Source organism: Dasypus novemcinctus, chromosome 3, assembly GCF_030445035.2.
Source record: "Dasypus novemcinctus isolate mDasNov1 chromosome 3, mDasNov1.1.hap2, whole genome shotgun sequence".
Taxonomy (NCBI): Eukaryota; Metazoa; Chordata; class Mammalia; order Cingulata; family Dasypodidae; genus Dasypus; species Dasypus novemcinctus.
In genome coordinates, this window is record NC_080675.1 from 39,347,600 (window position 1) to 39,359,985 (window position 12,386).

Here is a 12,386-nt window from a genome sequence, read left to right on the forward strand (position 1 = left end):
CATTTTTGGCTATTTGGGGCTCCTTACCCTTCCAAATAGATTTGATAATTGGCTTTTCCATTTCAGTAAAAAGGGATGTTGGAATTTTTATTGGAATTGCATGGAATCTGTAAATCGGTTTTGGTAGAATTGATGTCTTAATGATTAGTCTTCCAGGCTATGAACATCTGTTTAAGTCTTCTTTAGTTTGGTTTAGCAGTTTTTAAAATTTTCTGAATATAGTCCTTTATGTCTTTGGTTAAGTTTATCCCTAAATATTTAATTCTTTCAGTCACTGTTATAAATGGAATATTTTTCCTGATTCCTCCTCAGATTACTCATCAGTAGTATACAGAAACACTACTCATTTTTGCATATTAATCTTGTATTCCACCACTTTGCTGAACATGTCTATTAGTTCTAGTAGCTTTGTTTTGGGTTTTTTAGGATTTTCTAGATATAGGATCATATCAGGAAATAGCAAAAGTTTTACTTCTTTCCTATTTGGGTGGCTTTTATTTCTTTATCTTACTTAATTGCTCTAGCTAGAACTTCTGGCACAATATTGAATAATAGTGGTGACAGTAGGCATCCTTGTCTTGTTCTTGATCTCAGTGGAAAAACTTTCAGTCTTTCGTTGAAAGACTGAATGCTAGCTGTAGGTTTTGCATACATGCACTTTACTCTATTGAGAAAGTTTCCTTCTATTCCTGCTGGGCAAATTCACCGAAGAGAAACCACTCTCCCCCCTTCGCCATACCTTTCCTTTTCCAAGGGAGGAAGATGTTTGTTCTCTTCTCAGTTGGCTGCAGTGAACCAAGGGTTTTATCCAGGCTGCACACCTTGAAAGTGGGGGATGGGTGCCCTTCTCAGCCACTGTCGCAGGGGGTAGGGGGGGTGTTAGTAATTCAGGGTTGTAGTTTCAGTTCTTGATCTGTCTGTCCTTCACTCTCCTGGAGGTTGTGCAGCACTGTCCTGTTCTGCTGATGCTCAAAGCAGATCCCTCAGAAACCTTTTGGTCATTTCTCTTTTTGTGAGAAAACTGAGCCCTGCCTGCTTACTCTAACCATCTTCCCAAAACTCCTCCATACTTTGCTCCTTGAATCTTAGTCTAGGCTACTTCCAATTTCACTTGGTCTACTGTATTAGTTTCCTAACTCTCCTCCACTGGGTCCTTTTCAATTTGTTCTCCACAGAATATTGAAAGAGATCCTGGTAAAACGTAGATTTAGTCATGCCTGTCCCTTAATTTAAAATCCCCTAGAAGCTTCCCGTTGCTCTTAGGATACAGTCCAAAATACTTAGCATAACTTATATCTACCTCCTGCCCATTTCTTCAAACTCATTTCATCCATGTTCTACCCATTGTCTCTGATCCCATTCTTACTGGCCTTTCAGTCATTCAAAAAATGCCAGACTCTCACCTCAAGGGTTTCCAACAAACTCCAATGGTGTGTTTGGTATCACTTCACTTTTTCTGGTTAAATTCTCACTTAGTGTCCTTTCCTTGGTGAAGCCTTCCCTGATCTCTTTCCCTTTCAAGAGAAAAGGAACCTTAAGCTTCATTCCCTAGAGATATCCTCCCCTTCTCCTATTACTTCAGGTCACATTGCCCTTCTTGGAGCTTTTCGCCATAGCACAGTTTGTATCTGCAAAAACCTCTACATGTTAACTTTTAACACCTAGCTTCTCAGGTAAGCCCAACCAAATACCAACTATTTACTCATTTACATTTACTTTTGAATATGCTTTTCTTCTCCTTATTGCTTTAGTTGCCAAGCCTTCCCTTTTAAGTTTCAAAATTTTCCCAGTGCATTAACTTGGGCTACAGAGGAAATGACAGTTTTTTTAAGGGACACCCAACATAGACAGTAAAGAGCTTTGCATCCAGAGAGGACATAAAGGATAGGACATAAGAACTCAAATGCTTCCAAAATACTCAAAGAAAGTCTTTGATTTCAGCTCTCTCATATTGTTTGTGAACATAAGAGTCACAACATAGTTTGTGACAGAGTCAGAGGGAAAAGGCTCTTGAATCTAGGAAATGATAAATTTCTTTAAAGCACCAATTAAAGTAGCTATATAATAATCTCCATAAAGATCATAGAGGAGGCATAAAGTTTCTCATGATAGTGGAGGTGCAAGAAACGTGATAGCTGGAAAATGTGCTTATTAAAATTTCTTTTTTTTTTTTTTTTGGAGATACTGGGGCCAGGGATTGAACCCAGGACGTCATATGTGGGAAGCTGGGGCTCAATCACTGAGCCACATTGGTTCCCCTGAGTTGGTTATTTTGTTTGCTTGAAGTTTTTGTTTTTGTTTTTAGAAGGCACTGGGGACCTAATCTGGGACCTCCCAAGAGGGAAGCAGGCACTCAGCCAGTTTAGCCACATGTGCTCGCTAAAATTTCACTTAAACAGCTTTGAAAATTCTAAAACTAATTATGCTGGTTTTCTATTAATCTAATTTTAGAAGTTAGTCTTCACAGGTAGTTCCCTGGAGAAGAGTAACCAGATCGTCTGTTTTGCTTACAGGAATAAGATAACATCTCAAAGTAAAACCAGATAGAATGGTGTAAATCTGTAACTTTCCTTAGAGACAAAAAGCTTGTTATCCTTGAGCAGTTGTCTGAGAAAGGAACCATGAAGTCCTTGTACCTGCACAACATTTAAATTGTGGTTTATTAGCTGCTGAAATGAAGGACAAGTTGAACATGCTTCAGACAACACAGGAGTGAGAAATTCCATGTACCCTCCTCACAAGACTCCTGGCATTGTATGTTTTTTGTTTTTGTTTTGTTCTCTCCTACCTCTCTCTTTTTGTCTATAAAAACCATAGTTTTCACCCTCACTCTGACCTGGTTTGGGGATGATTTCTTGAGTTCCCTGCTTGTGCACTCAAAATAAATCACCTCACTAATAGACATGTTTATTCTTTGCAGCACCAGATCAGGAAAACCCATCTATTGGAAATAGCCATCCTTATGGTAACACAAGGGTAACTTAATGTGGCTGCAATTGGAGAGAGGATGCTAGAGTCAGTATATAAGGAAATTTTAGAAACATCATTGCATATTGTTCGACCCAGGGCTCTCTTCCTGCCAACCCCCTTCATCTCCCCTCCCTCCTCCCTCTCCCTGCAGCTGTGTATCCCTAATTAGTATGAAACCAGAGTTCCTGCCTCCATTCCCTTGCCTAAGGATTTCTGCTGATAGGAAAGTAGCAACCCACGTCAGAGAAATGATAACACCTAGAACGCAGGTAGAACTACAAAGTTGGCATGAGTTATCACGACCTGACCCTAAAACTACAAAGCTAGCATAAACCATCACAATCTAGCCCTTTATAGCCTATCCCCAGAACAAGTTATAAAACTCTCTCCTCCTCTCTTGGGGCTACTGTCCATTCAGATGCAGTCTGCCTGCTAAGCTCTTCCATTATAAAAATTTTCTTGAATGGACCTTGGTTCCCATTCTCATTTTTAAGATGCCTCCTATATTAATCAGCCAAAGGGGTGCTGAGGCACAATACCAGAAATTGGTTAGTTTTTTAAAAGGGTATTTATTTGGGGCAGAAGCTTACAGATTCCAGGCCATAAAGCATAAGTTACTTCCCTCACCAAAGTCTGTTTTCACGTGTTGGAGCTGATGTCTCCAAAGGTTGACATCAGCAGATGGCTGCTGATGTCTGCAAAGGTTCAGGCTTCCTGGGTTTCTCCCTTCCTGGGGCTTGCTTCTCTTTCCTCTGTGTGCTTACTTCTGCGGCTCTAGCTTAAGGCTTCAGCATCAAACTCCAACATCAAAAACCCTCAAGCCTGTCTTTGCGATGCCTTTTATCTGTGAGTCCCCACCCACCAAAGGGTGGGGACTCAATACCCTACTGGCACAAGAGGTTTACATAATTACTTAATCAAGTAAACCTATGAATCCAATATAACCTAATACGCCCAGAGGAAAAGATCAGTTTACAAACATAATCCAATGTTTCTTTTTGGAATTCATCAATAATATCAAACTGCTACATCTCCCTTCCGTGGCTTCCCTACAAACCTAACATTTTTGGTGCCGAAACCCAGAAGCCAAGATCAAGGAAGACCACTTATTTGGTCCCTTTCCATCCACATGGGCAGTTGTTCGGCTGATGCCCTCTTCCGGTCTTCATTGTTCTCTCTTCAGAAAACCAGGTAAGGAGCTTCACCCTTTTCCTGCATATCTGGCACCCTCTTCCATTCTGTTCTGTTCTCCATAGTCCAGGACACTCTTGCTCCCTTGTAAATCCCAGCACCGGGTAGAGGACAGCCTCAGGTCCTAGACCCTCCATTCCGTGGTATGACTAGTTGGAGGGACGCCTCCCTCTGGTCTTCTGCTCTATATCCGGCCTGACAAGACACAGAGTGGAACATCCCTGCGATCCATTAGCACCTCAGGAACTCAGTGAAATCTTACACTCATGGGCAACAGCCAATCCACCCCCCTCCCCCAATCCCCCCAAAACACCCTCATGGGTACCACTTTCCAAGTCTTAAACACGTCAATCTTGAGTCTGATCTCTGGCTGAAAAGGCTCATCTTTTACTGTAACACCACCTGGCTTCATTACCTTGAAAATAAATCCGTCTGGACAAAAATGTACCTTAGACCCCCAAATTCTTACAGATCTCAATAATTAATGTCGATGCTTGAACAAATGGAGCAAAATCCCATTCGTTCAAGCCTTTTTTGAGCTGTGCTGGCACCCCTCCCTCCATCAGTCCTGTCCCACTTTTCAAATTCTCCTTCACTTTCCTTCCCCCAAAATTCTTGCTCCCTTCCTGATGCTTCATCAAAAACATCCTTTGATCCAGTGGATGACTCTGTTCCCTCTCTGGGCCCCTCTGCCACTTCCACTTCTCTGCCTCATCCAGAATCTCCCCAGCCCCCAACTCCACTTCCAAGTCAAATTCACCAGACCCTTCTCCACCCGTCTCCCTTGGCAAACCCAGTCATTCTGACCACACCCTGTAGAGAAGTTGCAGGTCCCAAGGGCCCAGTACAGGTCCTTGTTCCCTTCTCTCTCTCATCTCTACCAGATTGAGAACCACCTTGGACCCTATTCCTGTGACCCATCTCATTTTACCAAATAATTCCAAACTTAACTGTCTCTTATGACCTTACTTGGCAAGACCTTTATATCGTTCTTTCCACCAGCTTATCCCCAGAGGAAAAGGAACGTATTTGGCTTGCAGCCCAGACCCATGCAGACACCCTAAATGGACAGGATGCTACCCACAGCCCTGTCAAAGCCACAGCAGTACCCTGGGAAGAACCTAGCTGGGATTATCAGGAAGGGAAATGTGGTCACCAGTCCTGCAACCATATAACTTGCCTAGTTGCAGGACTGCAAGCAGCCACTCATAAAGCCATAAATTATGACAGAATCAAAGAAATCTCACCAAAAAATTGACAAAAACCCCTTGCAAAGCAACGGGGAAGCCCTCCTGTGCTATACCAAACTAAACCCAGACTCGCCAGAGGGCACCCTCCTTTCACATGCATTTTATCTCCCAGTCGGTCTCCAACACTCACCAAAAGCTCCACAAGTCAGAAGCGGGCCCCAAACTAGCCAGACTGAGTTTGTCAACTTAGTCTTCAGAATTTTTAACAATCGGGATATAGAACAGGTCCAACAGGGGGGGCAAAGGGAAGAGGCTAAAAACAAATCTTGTAACCAAGCCTGCCAGCTTGCCTATACACCGACCCCACTCCAGGCAGGTGGGAAAGAACCCACTGGGGCAATGCTTCAAATGTAAAAAACCTGGACACTGGGCCAAGCAGTGCCCAAAATCACAACCTCCTCCAAGGCTGTGACTGCTGTGCAAGCAGGCAATCCACTGGAGGTCCAATTGTCCCCAGGCCCCTCAAGGCAAGAGGGCAGCAGTTATCCAGTCAGACTCAATCCCTGGATTCAACCTCCCAGACCTTCTTGGACTGGCAGCGGATGATTGAAGGTGCCCAGGAACCACACACGTCCCCAAGCCCATCTCCAAAGCAGAACCTCAGGTAACTCTAATGGTGGCAGGTAAGCCAATTTCACTCCTTATTGATATGGGGGCCACCTACTCTGCCCTTCCCAAATTCCCTGGACCCTTAGCTCACTCCTTGATCTCAACAGTGGAGGTCAATGGAATAGTTTTACAACACCTTGCAATGCCTCCTTTGCCACGCTCACTAGAAAGCCATCTGTTCACCCACTCATTTTTAGTACTTTTCTGCTGTCCAACTCCAGTCCTTGGAAGAGACATATTAACCAGGCTTAGAGCACAAATAGTCATTCCTTCTCCCCAAAGCCCACAAAGAATCGTCTTCCTTTCTTTAACAGACCTGTCCCCAATTTTCTCTCCTGCTCATTCTTTCCCTTCAAGCTCTGTCAATCCAGAAATCTGGAACACCAAAGTTCCTATCATTGCTGCCCACCACAAACCAGTCATGGTTCAACTGAAAAATCCTACCCACACCCCATTCAAACCCCAATATCCTGTCCCTCTTGATGCCCTGCAAGGCATCAAACCTACAATTACCTCTTGCAAGCAGGCCTCTTAAGACCTACCAATTCCCCCATAACACCCCTATCTTACCAGTCAAAAGGCCCAGTGGAACCTCTGCCTAGTCCAAGACCTACGTGACATCAACCAAATTATTAGCCCAATGTACCCAGTAGTGCCAAACTCATGCACTATTCTTTCTCTTATCCCATCCAATACCACACACTACTCTATGCTTGACATGAAAGATGACTTTTTCACCATTCCCTTGCACCTCAGCTCCGAGAACTTATTTGCACTTATTTGACAGACCCAGACACATGCCACCCAACAATTAACATGGACCGTACTCCCTCAGGGGTTCCGAGACAGCTCTCACCTATTCGGACAGGTTGTAGCCCACAAACTCCACAACATTAATCTCTCCCCTTCCACCCTCTATTGTGTGTGGATGATCCCCTATTACGCAGCCCTTTTTTTCCAATTCCAACAACACATTATCAAACTTATAAACTACCTAGCACAACTGGATACTGTGTATCAGTACAAAAAGCCAGACTGTCAAAAACCTCCATCACCTACCTCAGGTTTAGTCTAACACCCACTGGAAAGGGGGTGACTTCCAACCAGTGAACTCTAATTGCCTCAATACCCACTCCCACTACCAAACAAGACCTCCTCTCCTTCTTAGCATTAGCTGGGTATTTTAGAACCTGGATCCCCAACTTCAGCATTTTAGCCAAAACTCTCTATGATGCAATAAAAGGACCTTTACAAGAACCCTTCCCACCCGAAAAGCCAATTGAATGCTCATTCCTTCAACTTAAGAAAGATTTATCAGGACTCCTGCTTTAGCCCCCCTAATCTTAACAAACCCTTCCTGCTATACACTGATGAAAGGCAAGGCATTTCAAAAGGCCTCCTGGGACAAAAATCTGGACCAGACTTAAAAATCATAGCTTACCTATCCAAACAAGTCTGGGGATGGCCCACCTGCCTTTGGGCATTAGCAGCAGCAGCTACTCTCACTCTGGAGGCACAAAAATTAACTTATTCACAGCCCATTACCATACACTCCCTTCATGCCATTGCTGATCTCATATTCAATCAAGAGGAAAACTTCCTACAACTCTCTAGACTCCTACAAGTTTCCCTCACCTTACTACAAGCTCCACACAAAACCACTGCATGCTGCAGCACACTTGACCCCTGCCTCTCCCCAAAACCCCAAACAACCCACATTCATGCTCCAAAATTCTCCCCGATCTTCTTTCCCCTTTTCCCCAAATCGCCAAAACACCCCTACCTGACCCCAAAGACACATAGTTTATCAATGGTAGCTCCTTTGTCACTAGTGGAAAGAGGAAGGCAGGATATGCAGTAGTGTCCCACAGCCAGGTCATAGAGTCTAATCCTGTCCCACCTGGAACCTTGGGAACCTCGTTCCAGCAAGCTGAACTCATTGCATTTATAAGGGCCCTAAACCTAGATCAACACAAGGGAATCAACATGGAAGCTTATCACATCCTACTTTCACATACGTAATCTGGGCGGAGAGGGACTTCCTCACAACAAAAGGCTCCCCCATTACCATTGCCAATCTAATTTCCAAGCGTTTACATATAGCATACAACACCTCCGCCCTAGCAGTCATACATTGCCAAGGGCACTAGAGGGCCTCCTCTGACATTTTACTGGGAAATGAAAAAGCAGGCTGGCAAGCAAGCAAAAACCACTGCCATATTACTAATCTCAGAAAAACAGCTTTTAGCTATCCCTCTTATTACTCCTCAGTATACAACAGAAGAAATCCAAGCATTAACTCAGAAAGGAGCCACGTGGGAAGGAAAATAGCTTACAGCTGCCGGCTGATTAATCCTCCCCTCATTCCAAACAGAACAGATTCTTACTAGCCTTCATAATGTGTTACATGTAGGTTTCAAACCCTTGCTCAAGTTTCTGTCCCCTTTATTCACCTGTTCCCACCTAGCCTACACATTGCAGCACATCACTCAGCAATCCACTCTTTGTGCCCAGACCTCTCCCCAAGGCGGAATCAAACCCCCACCCTCATTTCCAACTCACCAAGCCAGAGGACAAACTCCTGGACAAGACTGGCAGGTTGACTTCACCCATATGCTCCCCGTGAAAAAATATAAATACCTTCTAACATTAGTGGATACCTTCTCGGGATGGGTTGAAGCCTTCCCCTCTTCAGAAAAAACTTCCGAAGTAACCCACACCATATTAAACTCCATCATACCCCGGTTTGGAGTCCCCACTTCCTACAATCAGACAATGGCCCCACTTTCACGTCACAAATCACACAAGAAGCAGCCAAATCATTAAAAATCCTATGGCAACTTCACATCCTGTGTTGCCCCTAATCCTCCAGTAAAGTACAAAAAGTCAATTCTATCTTAAAGTAACATCTACCCAAACTGTCACTAAGACTGGGAATGGATTGGGTCTCCCTTCCCCCCCAAGCATTGATTAGAACCCGAGCCACCCATGAGCGCCCACCTTCCTTAGCCCCTTTGAGCTCCTGTATGGCAGGCCTTTTTCAGTAAACAATTTCCCAAACCCGCCGACTCCTCTCAGAGACTATCTCCCAACCCTCACTCTAACAAGGCAACTGCTGCATGAACGTACAAAGTCCTGCCTAAACCAACTGCAGAGTCACCAAAAGTCCCTTCACCAACAAAAGGAACCCTAACCCCATGCTAGGCGGGACCATATCAGGTCATCCTTACCACCCTGACAGCAGCTAAGCTTCGGGGACTAACAGTGGATACATTCTCCAGGCTGAAGAAAACCCCCAGTCCCAGTGCTGCCACTGCAGCCCCACCGAGGCTTGGCTTCCCCGACCCCAGTTCTAGTCCAAACTTCTGACACCCACTCGCCTCTGGCTGATTCGTGTTCAAGAGAAGGAAGAACTGCATACTCCAAGTGTGTAAGCTTCTGGCCTATGAACATGCCTACATACACACACCTATCTTCCCCAGAAACTACACTGGATCCCCAAGCCTTCTTTTCCCTAATCCTCCACCTTCTCTCTACCTTTCATCCCTACTGACCACTGAGGAAGTCCCTCCTCTCTTTTCTGTGGATGAATACTTACAGGGCACCTACCTAACCTCTTTCAACGACTTCAACTGCTGGCTAGAATTATGTCATGTTCCGTACATTAATTCCTCTCATCCTTCTCACCTCCCCCACCTCAGCTCTCCATCATCACCCCCTAACACTGGTGGTCCAGGAAATTACATCCTTAACAAACCAAACAAACTGCTGGATTTGTCCCACAACTCAGGGAAGCCACCTCCATTCTCCTTAAGGCTCATAAGCCCTGAAACCCTTATAAGGATCACGCCCTCTTGCTGAGGGTTTCCTGTTAGTTTGAGAAACGTCATCCTAGCAGGGATTTCTGGGACACAACTTGCCACTGAAAACCTACAAACACAAAACTGGGCAGAACCATCAGAATCTACAGGGGGGTTAAATACCTCGTTGACAAAGCCTATTTCTGCCTCTGGCACATCTCCTTATATGCCCAAGCAACCTCATTGGACAACTTTTATTTTTTATTCTTTTATATTTTCATTTTTAGAATTTTTTTAATTCTTTTTTTATTTTTTTAAAGATACCTAGATTATACAGATGTCACATAAAAGACACAGGAGATTTCACTTGGACATCTTAACCATTCATTTTGCAACCACACCCTCTTCTTTAACGCATCTACTTTATCCTAGGTAAAAGTAGGAAACAATGATGCAGAAGGATATGAAGTCTATGAGGAAACAAAGAGTACATTACTTTGGGGAGGTTCCCAATGTAATGTCTCCAAAAATTACACCAAAGACATAATTCCATTCAATAGTTTACTAACCTGAACAGAGTTTTTTGGCCTCAGCGCTAACACGAGCCAATTATTTAACATCACATGTGAGCATAATCTCCATACAACAGCAACATAAGCTCCTCCAACTATTATTCCGCAACCTACTGTGCCAAAGCCCTTTCCACACACACAATAACTCTCTACCTCTCTAATCACCTCTACGTGTAGATGAATACTTTTCAGGCAATCAGGTCATACAGGCAAAAAGACCTTTAAAAATGCCCAACGCTGGGGGTTCACAAGCGCCCTTACTTTTTTAGGAAAGGGATATTTCTTCCTCTGTGGAAACACTGCATATCTCATCCTGCCACAACACTGGTCTGGCAAGTGCACCGTAGTCTCCCTATCCATTGACGCAAACATCAGACGCAAACATTCTCAGCACAATTAACATGGCTACCTTGGGACACATTCCAAACCTAGGCCCTTTCCTAGAAACCAATCTAACCTCACAGAAACCAAAGGAAAGAAATCAGCAGGCATTTGGCAATGCAAAATGGGAGTATCATGCTCATGACAACCCCATTTTAAGAAATCCTGGTATAGGACACTATATATCGTGGCCCCTTTTCATTCTTAGCATTCCCCTACTAGGAAGAGCGGTTCTTAACAGTTCCATCTCACTCCAACAAACCTGGACCGCCACAGTATAGGCAATAGGAAAATCAATAAAAATCCTTTAACAGCTTAGCTGATGTTGTCTTACAAAATTGACGAGCCTTAGACATCCTAGCAGCTGAGACAAGAGAAACCTGTACCTTATTAATTGAAAACTGCTGTTTCTCTATAAACACCTCCCCGTCAGGTTGTTGAAAACTTAGAAAGCCTAAAAGAAAATATAGACATCATCAGACAGGCCAGAGAAATGGCACACAGCAACACAGCCCGGCTTGAAACCCTTTTTCCTTATTTCTCCTCTCTGATTTGTGCCAGTCTTATATCCCTCCTAACCCCTTTCATATAAATCTTGTTAATCCTTCTCCTCGGGCCCTGCCTCACACAATTCCCAACAAGTTTCATCTGCAGAACCATTCACACTATGACCAATCAGGCCATCAGTAACATGTTTCTTATATAGCAAGCCCACCGCTACCAATCCCTAGCACAAGATAACTGTTAGGGACAGCTCTACGCCCTGGTCAGCAGAAGAAACTACAGAAGACAGATCATCATAGTTTTCCCCCAGCAAAAGAAATAAAGAGTCTGGGATATTAGGCTCAGGGCTCTCGTCTTGCCACCCTTCATTCCCCTTCCCGCCCCGCTCTCCCTGTAGCTGTGTTTCCCTAATTGGCATGAAACCAGAATTCCTGCCTCCACTCCTTGCCTAAGGATTTCTGCTGAATGGAAACTAGCAACCCACATCAGAGAAGTGATAACACCTAGAACACAGGTGGAACTACAAAATTGGCATGAGTTATCAGGACCTGACTGTAAAACTACAAAGTTAGGCCTTTGTAGTCTATCCCCAGAACAAGTTATAAAAACTCTCTACCCCGCCTCCCTGGGGGCTGCTGTCCATTCAGATGCAGCCTACCTGCTAAACTCTTTCATTAAAAGCTTTGCTTGAATGGACCTCAGCTCCCAGTCTGATTTTTTTTTTAAGATTAATTTTGTTTATTTCTCTTCTCTTCCCCCAGTTGTCTGCTCTCTCTGTTCATTCGCTGTGTGTTCTTGTGTCCACTTGCATTATCCGGTGGCACTGGGAAACTGCATCTCTTTTTTGTTGTTGTTGCGTCATCTTGCTGCCTCAGCTGTCTGTGTGTGCTAAGCCACTCCTGGGTGGGCTGCGCTTTACTCATGTGGGGCAGCTCTCTTTATGGGGCATATTCCTTGTCCGTGGGGCACCCCTACGCAGCACGGCACTCCTTGCATGTGGCAGCACTGCACGGACCAGCTTACCACACAGGTCAGGAGGTCCTGGGGATGGAACCTGGGATCCTCCATATGATAGAGGGACGCTCTATTAGTTGAGCCACGTCTGCTTC

General features: G+C 44.4%; 1 protein-coding gene across 1 annotated transcript in view; it reads left to right on the top strand.

The window, feature by feature from the left end:
* LOC105744138 (synaptojanin-2-binding protein) overlaps positions 1–12,386 on the top strand; it is a 136,998-nt gene that overhangs the window by 60,262 nt on the left and 64,350 nt on the right. The window lies entirely within an intron of this gene.